Source organism: Hesperophylax consimilis, chromosome 17, assembly GCF_061612785.1.
Source record: "Hesperophylax consimilis isolate HC1 chromosome 17, BYU_Hcon_1.0, whole genome shotgun sequence".
Taxonomy (NCBI): Eukaryota; Metazoa; Arthropoda; class Insecta; order Trichoptera; family Limnephilidae; genus Hesperophylax; species Hesperophylax consimilis.
Genome location: NC_142852.1, coordinates 16,335,894 through 16,355,004, shown reverse-complemented (window position 1 = coordinate 16,355,004; position 19,111 = coordinate 16,335,894). Strand labels below are relative to the sequence as shown.

General features: G+C 34.6%; 1 long non-coding RNA gene across 1 annotated transcript; it reads right to left on the bottom strand.

Annotated features, from left to right (window-relative positions):
• Positions 1 to 602: 602 nt before the first annotated feature.
• Positions 603 to 2,576, bottom strand: LOC149416097 (uncharacterized). Its single transcript, XR_016303641.1, has 3 exons — positions 2,427 to 2,576; positions 2,028 to 2,310; positions 603 to 1,440 (listed from the first exon to the last, which is right to left on the bottom strand). It is a non-coding gene; the product is annotated as an uncharacterized LOC149416097 (long non-coding RNA).
• Positions 2,577 to 19,111: the final 16,535 nt, after the last annotated feature.

Genomic DNA, 19,111 nt, shown 5'->3' with positions numbered 1-19,111 from the left:
CATCATCATTTTATCAAATAAAACATTTTTATTAACTTTGAAACATTCAAAACGAACATGTTAATTTCTAAACGACAGTCAAAAGTTCACGAAGTCGTTAAAAACGTTGCCTGTGACTCCAGTGATTTGATCCATCAAAAAAGTTGAAATTCTCCAAAATCATCAATGTAGGTGTTAGAGAAAGATACACCACGAATAGCGATCAAGATTTCGGGCACACCAAGATTATCAAATTGGATAAGGGAATATGTGTTTATACCGTTAAACTTTAAAATAAAGCCAGAAGAAGAAAGTGACATCTTGAAATGAAATTGTGTATGAATTGTCGTAAATGACATATTTTATTGAACATACCAGAAGACGGTTACGCTCAAATGTGAGTTTTAGCATGAAGAGGCATACTGCAATTACGAGAATATATGCATTCCGAGAGCGCGAAAGGTTTCTCAGCAGTGTGGGTTTTGGTATGACGAATCAAAAGGCTTTTTGTAGAGGACTTGTACGTGCATTCCAAGCACGAGAATGGTTTCTCTCCAGTGTGGGTTCTAGTATGAGAAACCAAATCTCTTTTGTGTAAGCACCTGTACGCGCATTCTAAGCACGAGAATGGTTTCTCTCCAGTGTGGGTTCTAGAATGAGAAACCAAATATCTTTTTTGCGAGCACTTGTAGGGGCATTTCGAGCACGAGAACGGTTTCTCTTCAGTATGAATTCTATCATGACGAACCATATGGCTATTTTTATAGGACTTGTACTTGCATTTCGAGCATGAGAACGTTTTCTCACCGTGGTGTGTCCTTCTATGAGAAAGCAATCTGCTTTTATCATAGCACTTGTAAGTGCATTTCAAGCATGAGAATGGTTTCTCTCCGGTGTGCATTCTCGTATGACGAACCAAACGGTTTTTTTGAGAGCACTTGTAGGTGCATTCTGAACATGAGAATGGTTTCTCTCCAGTATGGGTTCTAGTATGACAAACCAGATTTGTTTTTCGATAGCACTTGTACGTGCATTCCGAGCACGAGAATGGTTTCTCTCTAGTGTGGGTTCTAGTATGAGAAACCAAGTTTCTTTTGTTAGAGCATTTGAATGCGCATTTGGAGCACGAGAATGGTTTCCCTTCAGTGTGGGTACTAGAATGAGCAACCATATTGCCGTGATCAGAGAACTTGTAAGAGCATTCCGAACATGAAAACGGGTTCCCTCCAGTGTGGGTTCTAGCATGTCGAACCATGTTGCTTTTTTCAGAGGACTTGTACGTGCATTCCAGGCAAGAGAATGGTTTCTCTCCAGTGTGGGTTCTCATATGTGAAACCAGATGCCAACTACTCCCACACTTGTACGCACAAGAAGGACAGGAAAATACTTTCTTCCTTGTGACAGATTGTTCTGAATCCCAGTGTTTTGTACCATTTATAGATTTTTTCGACGAAACTAAATCTGAAAACACAGAAAAGAGTAATAGACTCGTGGTTATTTTATACTTGTTTAAAAATGCAAAAGCGCTCATGTGACCTATATGTACGAAATCAATTATTTTGCCTGATATGGTAGCAAGGTAACTTTTCCAAGCATTTATACGGAAGAACATTTATTTAAAAGAAGGGCTATAGAAATAAAGATCTACCATAGCATATTTAAAAACATCCTGGACAGGTAGGGTGAGAAAGGTAGAGGTCCTACAACAGATAAACAAAACCCGTTAAAAATATAAAAAATAAAATAAAACTATAATTAGAACAAAATAACCTACTTTGAATACAACTTGAATTGAGTATAATATATAAGCCAACCAGGGAACCTCAATCAGGGTGTTATGAAATATAACGTATGTTCGAATTATTCTTATTAAAATTACGTATAATCTATCGCAGTGATTGCTTTATATGAATAAAATAATAATTGAACGAGTTACCAATTGAAAGATAGCTCAAACCACTTTATATTGCGCTGTTCCCGGCTAAAGTCTGCAGGGTAAACTAACCTCTAACAAGAGATGCAACCGGAAGAATAAATAAATAGCTTACCAAGACTTTGGTCAATCCTTTCAAAACATTCCTTTTTGATATCAGGATAGTCAATATCTATTTCAGAGTGTGCGCCACATTCTTGCACATATTCCACTGCCGCTAGAGTTCCTGGTTCACACTTGATCGCAGTAGTATATTTGGGCTCTCGTTTGACTATCCCGAACTGCAATATTGCTTCATGATGTGATGTTGGACTTTCTTTCTCGGGGATTGTCTCCGGTTCGGACTTTATGACACAGACGTCTGAGGTCACAAGATCCATTTCAGGTACACTGCTATTCTGGAAAAGGATTGAGTGGACGATGTATTATACTTAAATTTGAACGAGGATTGTCGTATGTAGCTAGGTTACGGATCTGCTGATATACCGGGCCTCAAAGATTGTGTGCGACGTACTTTTTTGAGATGGGTACCAAACGTAGGACTAAGATCTAAACAAACGATTTTAGAATGTCAAGTCTTGTTGTGCTTACAAATCGTTATAGTGAATTGAATAAAAGGCTCACGAAGTTACAATTTAATTAACAGAATATTAATTTGTGATAATGTTAGTAGTTAATTCGGCATTAGAAAAAAGATGACAGGCAGGTAAAATAATGCCATAGAAAATTAACACCAAAGACAAAACGGATAATAGCGGATAAGTCAAAAGTACTCAGAAATATATATATGGCAGCACTCAAATCGTTCATAATTCTTTCAATGGCAACACTATGTAAATTTAAATATTGAAGACAATATTAGAGATTTTTAAACGAAAATCTGAAACAGAAAAATCAGATCCTTAGGGTCCCATTAGCGCAGTTGGTAGAGCATTGTCCCGGAAAGACAAGGGTCCTGGGTTCGAGTCCCAGATGTGACCGTTTCCTTTTCTGATTTTTCTGTTTCAGATTTTCGTTTAAAAATCTCTAATATTGTCTTCAATATTTAAATATTACAATTTGAGGTTTTACTCAATAAAGTTATTCCGAAAAATAAATAAAGCAACACTATGTATTTGCTTAGCATTATATTGCGTGTTCCAAATCATTAATACAAATTCTAATATTGAGCGAGCAAATATTTTAATTACAAATGCGGATGTGAAGGGTTGAATCAATCTTGGGATGGATCCTTCAAGTTTGTACCTGTCACAGATGGAATTTTTGTCTGAGCTGAAAAACGTCGCGCAGTCCATTATTATCCCTAAATCTCTTTAGGTATTCAATGCATCGTTTCAGTTCAACGCAATTTATTTTTCATGGGAATTTATTTATTTATTAATCTTAAGTTAGCTCACATCGTCGTGTGTGCTAATAGTTTTAGAAACACATAAAAAAATACAGTAATTTTCAAACAATGGATCTTTAAATATTTAAATATAAGTATTCAGTAACAATTCACGTCGTACCTACAAAGCGTCACGCTCTATCAAGCTATCGTTTTATACATAGAAAACAATTTTTTAATAATTCCGCCGGAAGAAAAAACTAAATCTTAGGGCGAGTTGTTTCGGAAAAAATCACGTGTGAGAAAGTCATCACAACGTCAATCCACTAAATTTTCCATAAATTGGGTTGTTTCATCGTCCGTCAAGAGAAAATTCAAAGAAATATTCATAAAATGTGATCACCCGAAATCGGCCGGTTAACGCGATCCGCCATTTTGAAAAAGATTGACGCATGCGCAAACGTCACAATTGCGATCTGACATATCGTATGTGCCAATTACTGGTGATAACGACCCTCACTATTTTGGCAAATAACGCAAAGAAAACCCAACGATTAAAATTTATGAAGTTAAAGGTTTTGTGGGAAGAAGTTTAGATACCTTTTCTACATAAAATATTGTCGAAATTCGTTTTTATATCGTTGGTTTCCGTGATTTAAAATGACGAAAAAACTGGTAAAAATATTGAAAAACTACAAGTTTGTTTCTTTTGTCGACCAATATATCACAAATTATGACCAACATAGTAGCCAGGTGGCCTGGAGATACCCATCTTTTTAATAGTAGCAGCATCAAAGTAAGGTTGGAATGCGGTGAGTTTGGAGATGAAGTGATTGTAGGAGATGGTGGTTATGGAATAAAGCCATATTTACTAACACCCTTAAGGAATTCCGTTTCTCGAGAACAACATTTATATAAAGAAAGTCAGATCAGGACCAGAAATGTTGTTGAAAGAACTTTTGGAGTTGTTAAAAGATGGCTTCCAGTCCTTTCTTCATAAATTAAAATGCATGTAGGTACAAGGGATCATTGTAACAAGATCAACCACCTGTATTCATAGACCCCTTGGACGAGGTTAACGATGTACTGGTGCAAGCACCAATCTTTAACAGGGGAGATGACCACGTTCGTCAAACCCTCATTAACTCATATTTTGCCAGATTGATGGACTAATAAATAGTAAAATACTACCCAGCACAAAAAGCCCTATCTTACCTCCTTCTGTACCATTAAGCCTGTCGTCCCACGTGTCGGTAAGGAATCCACATAAGCTGAGTGCTGTAAAACCCTGCATTGCAAGAGAGGTTCCACAGTAGACCGCCTTATAAACTGTTTTCTTACTTTACTTCTCTGTGCAGAACTCGGTTTATATTGATTCTTTACCAACCCATGGGGCAACACTTTCTGTAACATCTTCCGCCTGGAGACTCGAACACATGTGTACAATCTCTTGGTACATGAGCGAAGATAATAAAAGTCTTTTGAATTTCAAAACAATAATGTCTTTATTCAAAAATAGCTGTACCCCGCCACGTGTTGCTGTGGCTCAGTCTGTTTTACCTGTAACAGGTGTCATCTAAATAATGTAGGTATATAAAAACACACGCATATTTGAATGCAACATTGTGTCTAAATTTCAAAGCAATCAATGAAGAACTTTCAGAGATTTTCCACAAACGACCATTTACATCTATTCAGAGAAAGATAGTTAACATGTACAAAATAATTAATGTAATGATAAATCTTCTATTTATTTTATACTTTAATGTTTATAAACTTAGTAAATTACTTTGTTTAATAATAGAGAATACATACTATTACAAATGTTTTGAACAACTATCTCACATATACATATATTATGTAATATGCATTGGATCGTTATTGAATGTGAATAACTTAAGTGTAACTGCATACTCCTACCTAATTTCATAAAATAAATATAGTACCAAGATGTAGTATATTCTTTTATTTGTATTTTACATAAGTGAGGAACAAAATATATCAAAATAATATAACAAATTAAAATAAAAGAGAAAATAAGTAAGGCACCTACCTACACTGTAGAAATTGAAAAAAAAAAAGATAAATGGACAAATAGAAAAAAAATGAATAAATCTGAAGGTTGCGGCTTCAATTTCCATCAGCGGCATTTATTTTTTTCTCAGAGTTTATTTATTTTAAAATATGTATGGGTGTTTCAGACTAATATTTATTGATTATAATAATTTGTTAATATAAATTCAGTTAAAAATAAGAAAATAAAGGTTTAAAATAATATTTATGGTATTTTCCAATTATGTTCTAAATCCTGTATTAACAATTAGTTAATGTTAATTAAGTATTAATCTTAAGTGTACCGTACCATACCGTCTACAGTACCATACTTATCTACCAGGTAACTATGGTACTGTATATTATCTCTATATATAGTTAGTAATAACATAGATCATTCTAGAAATGTATTACATAGTATTTATTGTTATTAAGTTTAATTTGTAGAACTCCATTTTATTTTTTTATTTTTTATATATACAATAATATTATTATTGGGTTTATAAAAACAGTTTATTTTTAAACAAGTTCTGCTGTGTAATTATTATTACGCGTGACAGCTGTTTCGCCCTCTGAAGGCATTATCAAACTGTGGGTAGCCCACTTACAGACGATACATTTATATTATTTCTAGGTAGGTATTTTAATTTCATTTACTGATTTCTTAATTGATTTCTAAGTAAAATATTAAAAATTATTAATGGTTATTACCCCAGCAAAGTTTCCCCAATTAGTGTAATGTTTAAATTTGACTGAATGTCTTTATGTTAGTTATTCCCAAACGATGACTCATAGGGTTATTTTAATAGCATAATTAAGTACTTCATAGTGCACTCATATTTGCATTAGGTTTGAAGATATCTAGTAGGGGTGAACGAATTATATTTGTTTGTTCATTAATTAGAATAGCTTTCGGATTATTAGAGTTTTTGTTAATTTCTAATTGCTCTAAAAGATTCAGTTTACGGCCTTTATTTTGTACGTGTAACGGAGTTGGTTTATTATTATCATAAAGTGAGTGATTTTCATCTAGGAGATGTTTGGCAAATTGAGATTGTATTTTATTATTATTTTTAAAAGATCTTATATGTTCTTTAAACCTAGTGTTAAAGGACCGGCCCGTTTGTCCAACATAAACAGCGTTGCATTCGTCACACTGGAGTTTATAAATGCCACTATTTTGTAATTTGAGTACCTTACTTTTTGAGTTTTTAAGAGATGATCCTAAGTTGTTATTTGTGTGGAAGGCAATATCTAAACCACACTTTTTGAGGACTTTGGCAATTTTATTAGATGTCTGTCCGATGAATTCTAAACACCCGAATTTATTATTCGTCTTATTATTAGTCGTTGGGTAAATTAATTTAAGGTTATTTTTGTGTTTGTTATTATTAATTATTTTTTTAATGTCTCTACCCTTGAAGCCATTATTTTTAGCAATAGTTAGGATTGTATTTTTTTCCTTCTCGTATGCTTTCTTGTCGAGTGGGATATTAGTAAGCCTATGTACCATTGAGTGGTAGGCAGATAATTTATGTGACCATGGGTGTAAAGATTTATAATTAATGGTCGTATCTGTAAACGTAGGCTTACGGAAAATTTCAAACGTATGTTTATTATTTTCTCTACCGATAGTTAGGTCTAAAAAATTAATTTTATTATTACACTCTCTTTCAACCGTAAAGCAGATTTTACGGTTGATGGAGTTAGCAAATGTGACAAAAAGATCTAATTGTCTGTTGGTACCTTTCCAACAGACCAAAATGTCGTCAACATAACGAACATAGTATATTATGTGTTTGCTAAAGATTGAATTTAAAATTTGTTTTTCAATGTAATCCATGAATATTTCTGCAAGAAGTGGACTGAGGGGCGATCCCATTGGTAATCCGTCGTTTTGTTGATAGAATTTATCATTAAACTCAAAGTAGTTAGTTTCAACACAAATTTTAAATAGATCGAATAAGTCTTTTTTAGTAACTGGGTTTATATTAGATTCGTCTAAAATATCTTCAATGATTTTAAGGCATTCTTGAATAGGGATATTGTTAAAGAGACTGACCACGTCTAAAGATATGAACTGGCAATTGTGCGGTAGATTAAAAAAAAAAAAAAAAAAAAAAAATATATATATATATATATATATTACATAGTAAATCACATCAAGGTCGCTGTAGCGACTTGATTAGCGATTGTGATTATTTATTTTTTATTAATGCCCTGAAAAAAGTAAAATTATACCAGAATACTCTCGGAAGAAAGAATAATTTACAACAAAAATACATACTTATACAATGGGAAAGAAACATTTAAGAACATAATATAATGGACTAGTTAATTGTGTGCGAATGCATTCATTCATCTTGTTCTAACAATAATTGACAATAATTGAAAAACATTAGAAAGAACACAAAAGATTATACGGCCCATAAAGTAAAGGTCACACAGCATTAAAAATATGCATAATATAAAAACCTGGACATGCCGTGCATAATATTGCATAAAATGCATTTTTTTAAATTTACAGTTTTAAAAGGAAAGAAAAGAAAAATGCGGTCTTACTGGAGTACCCCGTCGTAAGTACACAATGTACATTTGTTAGTATTATCATGTAATATAATGTAGGTAATTGTGAAGCCAGAAAATACTTCATAAGAATTGTGTACATAAAAAAGAGAAAAATTATTAAAATTAATATTAGTACATTAAAGAATTCACCCAGTAGATAGTGAACAGAGGGGAATAAACTGCTTTCATCTCAGTTTAGTTTTAGCATGACTCCGATATTACTCGTTCTTGTCTCAATAATCCTTTTTAAACCGGTAATCGGTATGTATACCTAATAGGGGGCGCTCCTGTCAAAAGGGTTGGATTTGGATGCTTCAACAACATGAGAATTCATTAACTAATCAGATTATTATCTTAAATAAAGCAACGATAATGTAAAAAAATTGCTTTACACTACACTCTACTGACATCTTATATAAAATCATTCGACCAATTCGCTTACATTTAAAAGGAGAGGAAATAGGTTTTTCGATCGTTGGTTCTGGGGCGCTGCTGTCAAAGGGGTAGGAAATGGAAGTTAAAAAAATGTGAAAATGCATTAATTAATCAGATTATCTTAAATGAAGAACTACTATAAAACTAGGAAACATTGTGAGTTCTTACAAGTATCTTTGCAATAATTATTAGCCTGAAACACTCATCCACATTGAAAAATCTCCTGATAAAAGATACATGACGCCAACGCCGTTGGCGTCATGTATCTTTTATCAGGAGATTTTTCAATGTGGATGAGTGTTTCAGGCTAATAATTATTGCTTAAAAAAAATAATTGTTACCCTTTGTGCTATGCATTTTTTTATATTTTTTTTTATATTTACTCCACACAGGAGGCCCTGAAGAAAATAATTTCCCACAGGGCCTATGTCATCTTTGGGGATGCTGTGTGGAGGGTCTTTTTGTGGAGAGGAAGGAGTGAACATGGGTCTTGAAGAGTCTCATGTTGTAGGAGGGAGGAAACACAGAGGCCGGCAGTTCGTTCCACAGCCGAGCTGTTGAACTTAAGAACGAATCGTAGAAGCGACCTGTTCTCATGTGACAAGTGTCAACTGTGTACAAATATTGGGTGCGCGTTTGGCGTGTATCCCGACTACGCACCGGTGCCGAAGGGATCAATGACGCTAGTTCCTCAGAGCATCTTCCATTGTAATACCGATAGAACAAGGACAGCATACCTACCTGACGCCTGTGCTCTAAAGATTGCAGTCCGTTTGTTAAGATTGGGGAATCTATCAAACGGACCGCCCGTTTCTGCACAGAGTCAAGGGTTTTTTTCAGGTATTTTGGGGCTCCAGACCAGAGATGGCTGCCAAATTCGACAGTAGGGCGCACTTGCGATTTGTACAGGGTGAGCAGTTGTGTACTATTAAAGTATCTGCGGGCCCTGTACAGTACGCCCAGCTTCTGAGAGGCCAACTTTACTCTGGCTTCGATGGAGCCCCCGTACCTGAGCTGGTCACTTATAGTTACACCAAGCATATCAATGGAAGGCCTGTTCGGAAGATTGCTTCCGTTGAAGGAGACTAGATTATCATTTGGATCCCTTTTAGACGTAATCAGACAGGATTGGGTCTTTGAAACATTAAATTCGACGAGATTATTTTTACCCCAGGAGGAAATACTGCATAAAAAATCTTGTCTTAAACATTAGTTTACCAAAAAAATAATAATTCTTACAAGTAGTTAGTAAACTGCCGTCAACACCATAATAAACCTCAGCTGTGGCGCTAACCAAACTCCCACCTTCTTCCACCACCAGCTAGCTCCTGCAGCACCAAAGTGCTGATGTCATCGTCAAACACGCTAGGGAGTCCGTCAATCGAAGTAGCCACTATGCTCTTTGTGTCCTGCTTTATTGGTGCTGCAGGAGGTCCACCGCCAGTCCTCTCCTGAATTTCTCTGCTACCGTCCTTGAAGCATTATTAAAAGTCAATTAATAAACTTATATATACATTAAACAAAGCATCGGGGCAACCAATTACTAAATATAACAGTTCATTTAACACCATTATGGCGTTAAGATTAATACCAATTAAGAAATATATTCCAACCTGCCTTGCCCGACGCTTCATATTTTCAAACCGAGCTCGGAGCTGTTTGACAGAATCCATCGCCATTGAAATCGGATACAAGAGTAAGCCATGTCGCCTCTCGTTGTTTGAAGATGACTGCGTCGGTCTTTTTATTGGTGAGAATATGGCTATACTTCCTCACCAACATTGCATCGTTTCCTGAAAACAGATTACATATTTATAAGTAACAAGATCGTACAAGGAATCGTTGATATAAAATTAAATATGCACGTCAAAATATATATTTATTAGGTTCAAAATATATATAGATATTTTATAGTTTCATATAGATATTTTATTACACATGAAAGCCTTATAATATTCCTCGGTAAAACATTATTAAAGTGTGTCAGAATGCAAAATAATATATTATTGTATTCCTCGGTAAAGCATTATTAAAGTGTGGCAGAATGCAAAATAATATATTTTTTATTTATTTATTATTTAACATTATAAATGATTACAATATGCAGACTTATAAATAATTTTTTCGTTATTATTCTATTTCTCCATAAGTTGAGCTCCAGGAGCTCGTGTTTATGAGAGGAGTCTTTACATTTAGTTCTAATGATTTTTATATAAAAATAAACCAAAAGATTTGCCACCATTCCATGGCAGAACATTAATTCTCACAAAGTACAAGTAATTTTACTAACGATAAGTATATACACGTATCGCAAATGTTTTCATAATGATCGTTATCTCGTTTAGAAGACGAAATTCTACAAAATATTATCAAGCTTTACATATGGTTTTACGAAAATAAAATGCTCACTTACGTACCTATACGGTTACAAACGAGTATTATTTATTGATAAGGTTCATATTAATTATGGCAATAAGGTATAATTTACAATACTTACAGTAAGTTGAGATCCATTATAAGTTGTCAACAATTGAGAATTATTTTACAAGCAATAATTATTCGCCTGAAACACTCATCCACATTGAAAAATCTCCTGATAAAAGATACATGACGCCAACGGAACTGTATGTATCTTTTATCGGGACGTTCTTTTATCTTTTATCTTGTATCTTTTATCAGGAGATTTTTCAATATGGATGAGTGTTTCAGGCGAATAATTATTGCTTGTAAAATAATTGTTCCCCTTTGTGCTATGCATAAAAAAATCTTGTCTTAAACATTAGTTTACCAAAAAAAAATAACAATTGAGAATATGATTTAAGATTTTCACGGCCAAAAGTATTTTTGTTATATGTTTTTGGGGTATTATGCCGTGTTGCGCTAACTCCTTCTTTAGCCAACGTTTCGGACAGCATTGCAGTGTCCATCATCAGGGCAGATGTCTTATTACAATACAATAAGACATCTGCCCTGATGATGGACACTGCAATGCTGTCCGAAACGTTGGCTAAAGAAGGAGTTAGCGCAACACGGCATAATACCCCAAAAACAAATAACAAAAAACAATTGAGAAGCCTAAATGAACAATAAACAATCACAAAAAACAGGCAATCCAACGACGCACAGTGGGCTGAAAATCGCCTTTCATCGACATAAAGACTTGAATTTTCAAGGGTATTTTTTTGGCTAGAAATGGATTCTGTTGATCATTACTATGCTATAAAATTTCGTACGAAGCAATTGCGGGTACAAATGAAGGAGTTATCATTTAAAAAAAAAAAAAAATTGTATGGCATTGACATTAAAAATGAGGCTATCTCTGGAATCATAAGGTTGGCCATTCTATCTTTACATACAAATATACTACTATTTATTTGTATTTTTTTGACATACTTCGTATTGTGGTGCAACTTGCGATTTTTTTTTAAAAATCCTCAAAGTTGAAAAAACACTTTTTAATGTTGATGATTCATTTTAATGCTTAAATATAATGACTTAATAAGTTGAAAAAACACTTTTTAATGTTGATGATTCATTTTAATGCTTAAATATAATGACTTAAATGCAGGTGCACCAGCAGTTGCTCCTGCATAAGTACTTCTATCAGGATTTTGCTCAAATGTGGGAATGTTTGATAGTTTTACTGTTTTTTTTCTATGAGCTTGTCCAATTTTCCTTCAATTCCCTTTTGGACCTCTGAGAAAGTTTGAGCAGTATTATCCATCGCATTTATAATCACCCTTTTCCTAATGTTTTCTAGAGCACTGTTAATGGCAGATCGATCCTTTTTGTTAATCATGTATTTTCCCTAATTCATTATTTGCTTGATGCTGTCTATCATATACTATATTATTTGCTGGATAGTATAGGATCCAGAACATTCATATCATTAGAATGGTTTGTCTCCATTTCAGTTTCAATCCAAACATTAGTGGGGTTTAAAATAATTTCAGTTTGGTTTGTGGGACTTGATGCAGACCTGACACTTGAAAGGTTTTCCATCTCCTGCGCATTGTGGACACTTAATTTGGTTTGCTGATTCGGACAGGCGCTCACCATGGAGGCTCCTAAAAGGAGACTCCGATCGTATGTGAGTAAAGCGAGGCTGCGAGTTCTCCATGTTCGTGCGCGCTAGCTCGGCTCGAAGATTCTCTAGTTCCTGTCGCTGTGCTATAATTTGTTGAGATTGTAGTATGATTGATATTTTAGCTGAATCATCCTCAAACTCAGAGGAGCACATGATGAATTGTTTTTTTCCCGTGACAGTAAATACCGTCACGCACTTCAAAGAATATCCAACTGAAACTTTGTTGTTTCGAATTTGTGTATGGTTTACTCAGATTTACTGATTTTCTATGGTTAAGTTCAAATAACCTTCAGTAGTCACCAATCTAAACCGTTTTTGGTATCTGTGATTTTACGTCAGGACCAGCACTCACCATTTCCGTTTTTCGACAGCTATATAAAAGGTTGGCAAAACTTTTATACAGCTGTCGGAAAACGTTGTCAAAAACACGTCCCGCACGATCCTGCCGAGAAGTTAATTATTTTAGACGTTTAATTTGTAAAAGGAAACACATCGAACGGCTAGAGACAATTGAATAACGTTTATGAAAAACAAATATGTAATACAATATTCCGTCAAAATAGCGCCTACTAAAAAGCTTAAGGCGATTCACTGCGTAGCAATGCAAATTCATGTTTTTTGGTTTGAAAATTTGTTCACTTAAAAATTTTTTTGATGCTTTAATTAAATTCAGTATTTTTAATATAAGTTTTTTAATAAGCCTAGAAAAAATAATGTATCAGGCCTATAAAAACTGCTTTAAAGTTCAAAATCTCCTACTTACGAACGAATTTTCGGTTACGGTTTTACTGTATAATGTAGCAAATTTAGTTCTTTATAAAATGATCGCAAAACAATTAAATATTTGTGCCTGTCTATTTATCAAAAAAGACGGATGATGTTGAACGGGAATTTAAACCTTATCGCCATCTGCATAAGGGGTGTTATTGTTAGCGGCTTGATTTGAAATGTTACACGTCGTAGTGCATCGCCTTAAACTATTTATTAAAGTACAAGGCATATCCAGAAAGTAAGTGTACTGAATTTTTGTAGGTTACAAATTTCTTTGTTGAAACATAAAAATTACATGGTTACCGAAGTACATATGTAAGCTATTTTTCGACATAGTCGCCATTCCTCTTAATGCAGGTGGTGAAGCGGGGTATCAACTTTTTGATGCCTTCCTCGAAGTAGTTTCCCGCCAACCCCTTCGTCCACTTCTCCACCTCCCCCTTTACCTCCTCGTCTGTTGAAAACCTTTTTCCTCCCATGTACAGCTTCAGGGAGGTAAAGAGATAAAAATCTGAAGGTGCTAGGTCAGGGAAATGCGCGGGGTGGTTTAGGACATCCCATTTAAATGAAGCAAGCAGTTCCTTCGTTGCGTTGGCCGTGTGTCGTCTATTGTCGTGCAGCATGCTGACTCCCTTTGTCAGCATGCCTCTCCTCTTGTTTTGAATCGCCTCCCGCAAAAATCGCGACCCTTTTTTTAGGGTCTCACAGTATCTTTCTGAGTTGATGGTCTCCCCTTGAGGCAGATATTCAATCAAAATTATGCCTTGACAGTCCCAAAACACGGATGCCATAATTTTCTTGGCTGAAATTGTGGTTTTGAACTTTTTGGCGGAGGGTGAAGAGGTGAGAACCATTTTTAAACTCGCGATACCACTTGCACACACTCGTACGTTTCATAGCTTTATCACCATATGCAGTTTTCACCAAATTACAAACCTCAAACGGAGGTTTTCCCTTCCAAACGTGATAACGGATGACGCCGCGTATTTCGCACTTGGCGGGAGATTGTATTGACATTTTTCACGAAACGTGTTGTCGCGTCGACACTTCTCAACGTACTGACCTTGAACCGGTCTCGTTGCGGAGGAGAAGAGTCAGGCTACATGTAAGTGTAGCCAGCATGTCGAAAATAAAATTGATTCGGTCGTGAGAGCCTCAGTACACTTACTTTCTGGATACGCCTCGTATTATTATTATTATTTTATTTAATCAAACCTATGATAACCCAACCTCTAATAACCCAACCTAACCTAACCTTACCAAACCTATAATCTCCTAACCTAACCTTTAATAACCCAACTTTACCTAACCTAACCTAACATGACCTTTCCTAACCTAACCTTACCTAAACTTACTTAACCTTTTTTTTTTAATAATAATAATAATAAATTTATTTCACATAAAAATCATACAATAAAACATGCGGAAACTTTAACCTAACCTCATTTCTCATTTAGGCCCATTATTATTTAATGTGTAGGTATATATACGATATTCACAAATGTTTTTTAAATGCTAATTACCTATCATATGCAGATGATAAAAAATATACTTAGTTATTAAATATTAAGTCTTATTAACTTCAAGAGGACCTCAATCATCTTTTTGTCTATTGCGAATTAAACAAACTTGTTATTAACATCGCAAAATGCAATAAATTAACATTTACACGTAATAAAAATAAAAAATCCTTTGTGTACGCACTAAACGGCACACACATCAATGAAGTAAAATATATCAGGGACCTTGGGGTAACACTGGATGTAAAATGAAATTTTATCCAATACATTGATGACATCATTAACAAAGCCAATTAAATGCTGGGATTTATAATTCGCATAGCAAAACCCTTCCACAACAAAAACACTCTATGTTCCCTTTACACCTCATACATATATTCGCCCGCACTGGAACATTGTACACCGATCTGGACTCCTTTATACCAACCCCATATCGAAAGAAGAAAAAGAGTTTAAAAAAATGTTTTAAACACATAAATTATAAACTAAACTTACACTTCTCAAATTATACCGAATCCATTAAGTTTCATAAGTTTAACTCCATCCAAACACGACGTCTAATTTTTGATCAAATCTTATTGTTTAAAATTCTAAATAATGGTCTGGACTCACCAGAACTTACCAATTTAATAAATCTTCATATTCCGTCTAGATCAACCCGACAATTTGATTTATTTTATCTAGCCTCGTGAAGAACAAACATTCGAAAAAATTCCCCAATCCCTCGTATATGTGCACAATATAATACCAAATTTTACAGCATTGACATTTTTGTAAATACCGTAAAGAAATAACGATATGAAGTAGTAATGCGTACGATCGATTATTAATATGAGAGTATGGAATGTATCGGGAGCATCTCCTATCCTCTTCCTATGTTTATCTTCCTCTCCCCTTCCTTTAACACTAAATTAATTTTAAGATATTAAAACTTAATTTCTAATGAAATTTAGCTTACGAAACTTCTGTGGCTGGGCTTCAGTTAACTTGTTTATTTATATCTATCATTGTATATTATGTAAATGCTGTTTGTTTCTTACAAAATAAATAATAACTCAACCTAACCTTACCTAACTTATACGAATCTAACCTAACCCAACCAAACTTAACCTTACCTAATCTAACCTTACCTATCAAACCAAACCTTTAATAACCCAATATAACCTATCCTAACCTTTCTTAGTATTTGCATAGAGTTAATGGTAAAAATTCTAGCAACTGGTTTCAAGAATACCAACAAAAGAAAAGGTCATCAACAGAAATTATTCCGGCTGTTATCCCATACAATGAAAGCGAATGATCATTTCACGTAATTAAAAATTTTAATTTTCCCAAATGCAGTCAATTTCCTTTTATAGTAATTAAGGTAAATCAAAAGGTTTTATTTTAAAATATTTCGTTTTATCCGCGGCCAGAGATTTAGAATAATTACATAAATTAAATAATGTATGTATTTCCGATATTCTTTTGAAAGCGTATAAGGATAAGGTAATACCGGTTTATATTTTGAGAAATATATTATTATGTGTTATTCATTGAGTTATCCCACAATTTATGGCGATTCTCTCAATTTTCAGTTATTTGTGAAAAATTCAAATAAGTATTCAAATTATTCATGGAAAAAAAGATAATTAATAACTTATTCAAAACTGAAAATCGTACTATACTTAAATATATATTTGCATGTCCTAAACTAAACACTTCAGTTGCCGAACACCAATAACCACCGAGGAAAATGTTTCTTTAGTAAATCACCAGCTGAAGGATTAATCATAAAATTTGTTATACGTGAGATTTGTAATAAGATGTGTGCATCACTTTACTTACATCGTATCTATGGTCTTGGATTGTGGGACGTTTAAGTACCTAACATTGTCATTTTGCTATTGGTCAAATTGACAGCCCTGCAATTTTGACTTGGAGAGTTGCCAAACCTGAGGGAGGTAGAATCTGTGATTTGCATTGGAAGCAATGGCCATTCTTTGATCACCAGCCCAGATCAGCGGGCATTCCTCTTGGCTGAGGTTCTACGAACACATTCGCCAACTTTTGTGAGCATCAGCTTTGCATATGGAGCATTAATAATTTGATTGGTGGACTCGAATGGCATCTGCCGATCCTGATTAGTTAATAGTGACCCTTTTGGAGACCAGCAGCGTGAGGCTGTTTTGCATTGGACAATGACATTATTTTTTGGATAAATTATAAACTGGGACAGTTGCTGTGAAGAGCCGGAATCTACTTCTTCGCATCAAGAACGAACTGGTATCACACCTTCATTTACCTATGCAAGCCCTTTGCCAGACAGATTTAATAGTAGGATGCTAGTTAATTTATTTTTTATTATATCTTTTTTGTGGTAATACATTTTAGTGTTCTTAAATTATTTTTTTATTTCTAGATAAAAAAAATACCCATCCTTACTTTAATTTGTTGCCACTAAATCCAACGGTAACAAATTCTAATATTGAACACTGTCAAGAAATATGTTTGAGATATCAGTAAAAAAAACTGTTTCCGCTATTTATTTAAAGATTTCCATTATCTCTGTTTCTTTTCAGATATTTTTGTTTGAGCTTAAAGCTATCGCTACCACAGCAGCGCCATGGATCTACTAAATCCAGAAAATGTTTCCATCAAGACGGAACCAGGGCCCCAGGAAGAAGTCGGTGAAATATCGTATACGGATATAGATGTCGACCTCCCAAATGTAAAGAAGGAATGTTTGCAATATGCGGAGAATCTTCCGTCTGCCAGTAAGTCTCATTTCATATGCTAAGAATGTAGGACATAAAATTCGGATGTTCTAAATTCACGACCGTTATGAAATGTCGGGCCGACTGGACTAGGCTTGTTCCTCATGTTTCACCTCAGTTTGTGACATGGTTTAAGTAACATGGAAGAACACATTATTCCATTGACTAAAAACAAACACACTCCTTACTGAAGATGTTTAAGAACAAATGATTTTTCTTTCTTGAAGAATCAGTCCCTGAAGCGGACATCTTCGTATTTCTTATTTTTTTAAATAACTTCTAAGTGAGTTATGCAAATGCCCGCTTCTAAGTAGATATATTTAATGGTATCTTCAATGGTAAATATTTTCAGGAACCTATTTTTATATTAACCTATTTTGGAGGTTATACTTATCAATATAATAAAGGGTTTTCCAATACGAGGTGTTATTTTGATATTCAAAGAAAAATTCAATTTTTTTAAATATAAATGATCGAATGTTTATTTCATTATAAAGAGGAAGGTATGCCGTTAATAACGAAAAATAACATCAGTCAAATGACCACCACGACCACGCCTACAGGACCATATCCTTTTCATGAAATTTTCCATAACCAAATCGCAAAGTGGCTGCCTTATGTCCTCGATAGCCTCACGAATTCCATCTTTGAGGTCTTGAATCGACGCTGGGCTGTTGGCGTAGACCTTCTCTTTCACGTGGCCCCAAAGGAAGAAGTCGCAAGGTGTGAAATCACAAGATCTCGGTGGCCAATTGTGATCACCTCTTCGAAAGATAACACGATCCGGAAACTTATCCCCTAAAAGGTTAATGGTTTCGTTGCTTGTGTGGCACGTAGGGCCGTCTTGTTGAAAGTAAACGTTGTCCAGATCAATACCATACAATTCCGGCCATAAAGAATCATTAATTCCTTAATAACCCATTCATGACGAAGGTGCCATATGGACCTCGAAAAAGTGTTGGACCTCAATTAGTCACATCATGCCGATATATTAAAATGGCGATGCGAAATTCAGTTTTATGTAGTCTACAAGCATGTACGAACACGTTTGTCTTAGAGGCGCTCAGTTCGTTTGCATGTGCCGGCGTGGACAGACGTGTATAAACGGAGTTTGAAAAAAAGTGCAAATTTTTCAAAATGTCAAAGCAAGTGAAGTAAGTAATCCAATAAACTTATGTGTAGATTTGATTTTTTTTTTCCAAAACCGTTTATGATCCGTAAAGAATGAAATTTACTAACTATTTATAGACATATTGTTACAAAAATAATCCTTATTGTATCAAAGAGAGTACTTTGAATTGAAGGTTTTGATTTTTGGCTCCATATGGACCTTTCGGCAGATCTCACTATACATAAATTGTAATTTTTCGCAGATTTCATTGTTTTTTCGTGTTTTTTAGGGGTCTGACTGTTGAAGAAGTGATGTTACTGCTTGAAGAACAATCGGATACGAATTTGGAGGATGATGAGGTAGTGGATGTGGATGTGTATGTGGAGCCGCCAAATGAGAGTGATTTGTCCGGAGCAGATTCAGCTGATGAAGATGACGGTGGAATAATTGCCAATATTTCTCGAGCGCAATTATTTTCTAATTGCCAAATCGTAAATCGCCGTCGACACAAAAAGGGACAAGATACGCCCGATTATGATTCAGATCAAGAGAACCCTAATCTAGAGCATTTC